Genomic DNA, 7,136 nt, shown 5'->3' with positions numbered 1-7,136 from the left:
ATAATTATTAGTTGTGATTTGAGAGACAAAATATTAAATCCTTCTATATGAGTATTCAATTTGATGGTAATCTTGCATGTCTAGAGCTCATTAAAATTGTTTTAAAGCGATTAAATGGCAATAGTCCTTTATTTTCCCTATCTACAAGTCTAAGACATCAAAATAATATAACATCAACAAAAATTATTTGGTTGTGAATTATTAAAACTCTTTTTCTATTTATTTAAGTAATATGTATTGAAAATTATAAAGAATTTTATTTTGTAAACATCTATGTGTAAGCTAAAAAATGCAATAGACCTGAATTTTAAATAATTGTTAATAAAAATTTTAACAGTATTAATAATTTTTAAAATTAAAATAATTATTTTGATTAGAATAAAATATTTAAACTAATTAATTGTATTATAAAATTGAGAAATTAAATTATATCAAAATTAAAATTACAAATTAAATCTCAATTTGAACCAAATATAAGGCAAAACCATTCTTATAATTTAAAAAGAGGTAGAAGATTAGAATTAAATAAATTTATAATCCTTAAATGTAAATTTGATAATTCCTATTAATCTAAATTACTATAATAATGTGCTTACTATGTTTGGTATTAGTGATATTAACTTAATTAAAAATTAGATAAAAATCAAATATCTTATCTCTAATAATAATATTACTACTCCCTCACAAAACTATATTTCACTTAAAAAATTCTATTCCTTAAAAAAAACACTTCCATCTTTTTAAAAATGTTAATGCAGTGTTCTGAAGTATATCACTTTTTTAACTTTAGTCTTTAAAATATTTTTATTCACTTTAGTCCCTAACGTTATTAAACGTTTTTAGTTTAGTTTATTGGACGATAATAACACAATGCCGTTAGGATATCCAACCAATCATGTACTACCACATGTCGCATGATGATGTCATAATGACATCAACAATAAAAAACCTTTAAAAGTTCTTTAAAAATGATAAAAACATAAAAGAAAAATTACAAAATTATCAAAATTATTTAAAAATAGAAAAAAATCTAAAATTAGAAAGAAACAAAAACTATGTAAAATATAAAATTTACATAAATTTTTAAAATATATTAGATATTTTAATATTTTTAAAATTTTATAAATCACATTGACTAGAGTTTGAACATGTGATAATTGTCTCTTGGAATAATACTACCTATAACAAGATTGTCTTATGATTCAATTAATCAAAATTTATAATTGGTAGATCTTTTAGGTGATAAACTTGAATAATTTTTTAAAATTATTTAAATAATGAAAAATAATATTATTTCAAGTAAATAATAATTTAAATAATATATTTAACATTTTAGTTTAGTTCATTGGACAATAAAAGGCAATATGGAATTTGGAATAATAATACATAAATCAAATGCTATGTTAATGAATGTCAACAATACGAAGATATTAATAAATGATTTCTAGAGCATATGATGACAATATTCACATGATACACTATTTTAATACCAATATTAACAAGTGAAGAATATGCAACAAAACATTATGTAAAACAATTTGAAGTCAATAATATAAGCAATCTCAAATAAATAATATGTAAAACAAATTAAAATAAATAATATACAAAGTAAATAAAAATATAAGACACTTTAAAATAACATATAAAAGAGTTTAAAATAAATAATATGTAAAAGAGATTTGAATAAATAAAAAATATATGTATAAAGATAATCCAAAATAAATAATATATATAAAAGTTTAAAATAAGTAATGTTTAAAAATTTAAAATTGATAATAGTTTAAACACACAATACTGAAAAAATTAACATAAATAATAATAAAACGATTTAAAATAAATAATATAGGAAAAAAACTTAAAATAAATAATAATAACAAAACAATTTTTTAAAAAGAATAAATAAATGAATTAGACAGATTAAGGACTAAATCGAATTGAAATTTAGGATACAAATTGTAAAATAAAAAAGAGGCCATCAAGGATCGAAAAGAAATGCGCTTAAAGAATGAGGGACTGATTGGGAAAATATTCTCAGCCCTCATGCACTGCGTTTCACGCGTTTGCCTCTTCAAATGGTCTGAGGATCAAACTGAAACAGAGGCAAAACCTTGGGGCAGAAATTAAAATAAAAAAGGAACATAGGACCCCATTGAGACACGCTACAAAGGCGGAGGGATCCAATGCGCAAATAGACCATAAGTAAAAAATGCACGGATCCTCTCCTGATATGGGTCGGGTCGTGCGGTTTAGAGGCCCTATACAACACGGGTTTGGCGCTAGGGCCTTGGGTGCAAAATGGCACCATTTCGTGCCTTTATAAAAGCAAATTAAAAAAAAAGTTTATTCTGTCCCTTTTTCTTAAAAAAAATCTAAACCTCCCATTTTCTTTATTTTCCTGTGCTAGGGTTTTGAAACCCATCATCGCACCGTCACGAAACCGCCTTGGCTCCACCGTGGACGGTGGTCGAAGCCACGCTAAGATCGGATTTTTCTATTTTTTTTTGCCCCTTTTTAAGTAGATCTAAAAGCGAAGCTTCCCTAGTCGGAGAATATCAAGAGAAAGGGGTCCTCCACCCTCTCCTTGGGCCGATTTCGACGCTCAAAGGGGAGTTTTCGACAAAGACATGAAACGAAAATAAATAAAACGAAAACTTAGAACAAAATAAATAAAAATACATGAAACGAAAATCACCTTTTCAAAGTTTATAGATGTTAAATTTTTTTTTTGTATTTTATGTTGTCTATTCGTAAAAAAATTACAAAGAAATCGTTTTTGCTTTTATAGCCAACATTAAGACTGTTTGCTTCTATCTTTTTTTGTCTTTTTGCTCTTGTTTCTTTTGCTACTTTGCATTGATTTCTCTCTGCAGGTGTCAGAGGCGTGCAACGCGCATGGAGGCAGCAGACAGTGGTGGCATGCAGCGGCTGAAGCTCGGGGACTAGGGTTTTTCTTTTTTTTTTTCTGATTTGTTGTGGGCTAGGGTTCCTAGGTTTAGGCTTAGTTTTAGTTTTGGGTTAGAAGAATTTGGGCTATTTGAGTTTGTAAAGTTTGGGTAGTCGGTCTTAAGTAATTTGGGCTTATTTATTGTAAATGGACTCTTTATATTTTGAACTTAATTATTATGCTTATTATTTTTTGGGTTTTTTTTTCCAAATTAGACCAGGCCAAAATTGGCCTATTATAATAGGCTTGCTTGAAAACTAAATCTCCACCACTATAAAAAAAAATCGAGATGACACACCAATCAATAGGTCTTTAGAAAGTTGTAACTAGGGGCTAACGTTAAGGGTACGAAAAAGGTTAGAAAAGTTGGTTACAATTGAGAGTCAAGTTGATAAGTTGCCAAACCGCAAAAAAAAAAAAAAAAACAAAAAAACAAAAAAAACTATAAATGTTTTTTAAAATACGAAAAAAATTAATTTTTAAAATATTTTTTTGCAATTTTATGTCATTTTAAAGAGTATGGACCAAATTAACAAAAACTATAAATGTTTAAGGCTAAAAAAGTTTTCTACCTTTTTTATAACAACTAAATCAACAATTATAATGATAAAATTGATGAAGGGGTCAAGATTTTAAATAAAAAGTATAGTAACTCAATGTCTCTAAATCAAAGTATGGGGACTAAAATTTAAATGTTAGAAAAGTACATAGATCTTTGGCGTAATTTAAAAGTAAATGTGTCACATTGGACATTTAATCAATGTATAGGTATCAAATATGATATAAATCCATTCAATAAACATTAAAATATAAAATATAAATTAATGAATATTTTCTTAAAATTTTAAACCATAGATTAAATTAAAAAGAGAAGTCGTTATTTTATATTATTTCGTTTTGCTAACACATAGGCAATGATGAAAAAAAGAGTAATTCTACTTTCTACAATATAAAGAAGTTAAATCACTAGCAATATCAAAATACAAAAAAAAAAGTCTTGTGCAACATAAAACAATATATCAATTCGATGGCATGAATGGGAGTTTGATTTTGGTAAATCCAAGTTATGCTCATCTATTTTATTATGTCACAATTTTGATTATAAGTTTTAAATATTCCTTTGATAAATGGATTTTAAATTTTGTTGCAACTTCTCTAAGTTGATAATTTCTTTTATATAAAACACATCATATTTAAGTATTGTTTATTGGGTAATTATTAAGATATCTAATTTTATTGATAGTTTTAATTTTTTAAATTACTACATATTCTTTTTAAAGGAAGCGACTCTATTTTCTAAAAATAGAATGTCAAAAAACTAAATTAGGTGTAGTTTAAGGACTATAACTTTATTATCTAGCTTTTACATATTAATTTTAATTCTGAATTTGTCTATCATCAATTAGAAATGACTTCTAGAATATTTACATATTTTTAATTCATATTTTATTTAATAGTTAAAGTTGTAGCACCCCAAACCCGGCCCAGAAGTTATGGCCGGATCCAGCATGCCACATCAAAACGTAAAAAAAAAATTTCCATTCTAAGTCCAGAAAATCGTACTTGATGTTCAAAAGATTAATTCATTAAGGGTTAAAGTGAAAGGAAGCTGTGCACCAGGTAAGAAACCGGAAAAGAGGTGGTGAGTCCATCGGACTGCTTAAGTACCAAGCTCCCTTCGGATCCAATCCTAGACATGCATACCGCCATTGCCACACCTTAACGTCATGGATATTTCTAGGAAACCGATTTGATTAAGTCATTTTTAGGAAAAGTGATTAATTTTGGAAAATACTTTCATTGCGGAAGCTTTGCTTGTTGTCGTGTTATTTTGAAATCAACTGTTGTTTTTGAAAACGCGCCCTAAAGCTATCCAATTTCAGCAATTAAAATAAATATTATCTATGTTAATAAAACATATAAAAACCATCAAAAATAAATAAGCGGCCTTATTACATTTAAAAGCCCAAAACCTCAAACGTAATTAAAAGGATGTCCAGTTCACGGAAGAAAATCAAACTTTCGAGCGGGTGGCCACTCCGAATTCCCTCACAGCTCCAAGCCCACTATGGTTGGGGATTTCCTGCGTGGATGAAAATAAAAGGGGTGAGTTTGGGGAAACTCAGTGTGTAAGGAAAACCCATTCAAAGCCCAAGTCAGCTCAAGCCTATTGGGCCTAAGCCCATTCAGTAACATGGTCTTGGGCGAGCCCTTTCAGATTACAATAAACTGGGTCTTAGCCCTTATTCAGATAACAGATGGCCCATAGGCCCATTTCAAAATACATGCAACATCAATAACATATGCAAGCCCATTTGGGAGACTACTCAACCCACCAACCACTACACTCCACCCGTACCAGCCATACACTCCATGTGGGATAGCTCAACCCACCCAATTAACACTCCACATTTGACAAGATCTTTGCTCGATTATCGATAAATTGAGGCAAAGCCTCCAAGACATGGACAAGCCACTTTCAGTACTTCCTCCGTCAATATCCCAATCCCATGCATCAGATAATAACAACATGGCATGCAGTAAATAACAACAGTCAAACATGCATTTAAGTCAATTTAACCCTAGGGTATTTCGGTAATTTATCTCCTAGGGGTAAAACAGTAAATTTTCCACTTTTAAAGGTATTTCAGTAATTTATCTATTTTAGGGTTTTTCATGCATATTCCTACCTTTCACGTACTAATAGAATCACTACCGAGGGTTCTTACCGAATTGGGCCCATTGGCCCATCATTCCAATTTTGGCCCATTAAGCCCAAAAATATCGAGGGCACAGAAATCATGCACTTTGCAGTCCAAACATTGCAGCTTACCAAAAACATTAATCAATTTACCTCACAGGCATTCGCTTTTCATAAATCTACAAAATACCGATTTTTGGCATTTCGACTTTTCGCTTTTGCCGATCTAGACTAAGAAAGAGGGTGTTAGTTACACACTGTTTGCGACGATATCTTGTGAGATCCACACACGAACCGCCTACAATTGGATTACTAACACGTTAATCTAACTATTCAAATACAAACTACGATTAACCCCTTACAATATTCGGCCAACCACACCTACAGATCATAGTAAGCTTATAAGAAATCAATAAGCAACTCATTAACAAATTTTTGTCAATGTTTACCACATAATCATAATTTCACTGCAAGCTGTCTTCCTGAGCAACAGTCACTAAATCATTTATAACTGGAGCTACGAAACTCCAAATCAAGTTCCGTTAATTTTTCCTAAAAATAGACTCATATATCTTCTATCCATAAAATTTTCAGAATTTTTGGTTTAGCCAATCAATACCAGAATTTTCTCAAAATTTCCCATGTTTCACTGTTTGACTAATCTGACCACCCTTCATTACGAATCAAATTTCTCATTGTACAGAATTCAAAATATGTTCTTGTTTATTTCATTAGAAACTAGACTCAATAAGCTTTAATTACATAATTTATTCAGCTTCTAATTCATCTCCCACAATTTATGGTGATTTTCCAAAGTCACGTTACTGCTACTGTCCCAAGCAGATTTATTACCAAATCACTCTTTCACACCTAACTTGCATGCATGTTATTTAAACATGTATATCACCAATCAATCATCACATATCTATGATTTTACTTAAGTATAATCTCCATTTCATCATTTTAAAGCACAACATGTTAGCCGATTTTTCCTTTAGCATCTAAGGCACATGCATGTTCATTTGTTTGGCTCAACTTCACCTATCTTCCATTTTTCATCAAAAGAACATGAAACAACAACCATTTCCTTCATTTTAATTCATGACTAAATGCTCACAACACAACTAAAATCAAAATATACTTCAAGAGTTAAGGTAGAATTAAGAAGAACTCATGAACCTCAAAATAGAAGCAAGGTACCAAGAACTTACCTTCAATTTTCCTCCTCCTAATGTCCGAATACTCAAGAGCTTTCTCCTCTCCTTTCTCTTCTCTAACTTTCAGCTATGATGAACAAAGATGGACAAAACTTTGTTCTTTTCACCCCTTTTTCTTTTAATAAAACTTCATATTTCATCCATTTAATTCTTTAATACAAAGGACATGATATTCTTATCATGAAACATTTACCTAACCCATTATCATGAAACATTTACCTAACCCATTATCATGGAACATTTACCTAACCTATTATCATGAAACATTTACCTA

This window comes from Gossypium arboreum, chromosome 5, assembly GCF_025698485.1.
Source record: "Gossypium arboreum isolate Shixiya-1 chromosome 5, ASM2569848v2, whole genome shotgun sequence".
Classification (NCBI taxonomy): domain Eukaryota; kingdom Viridiplantae; phylum Streptophyta; class Magnoliopsida; order Malvales; family Malvaceae; genus Gossypium; species Gossypium arboreum.
Note: the sequence above shows the minus strand (reverse complement) of the source record.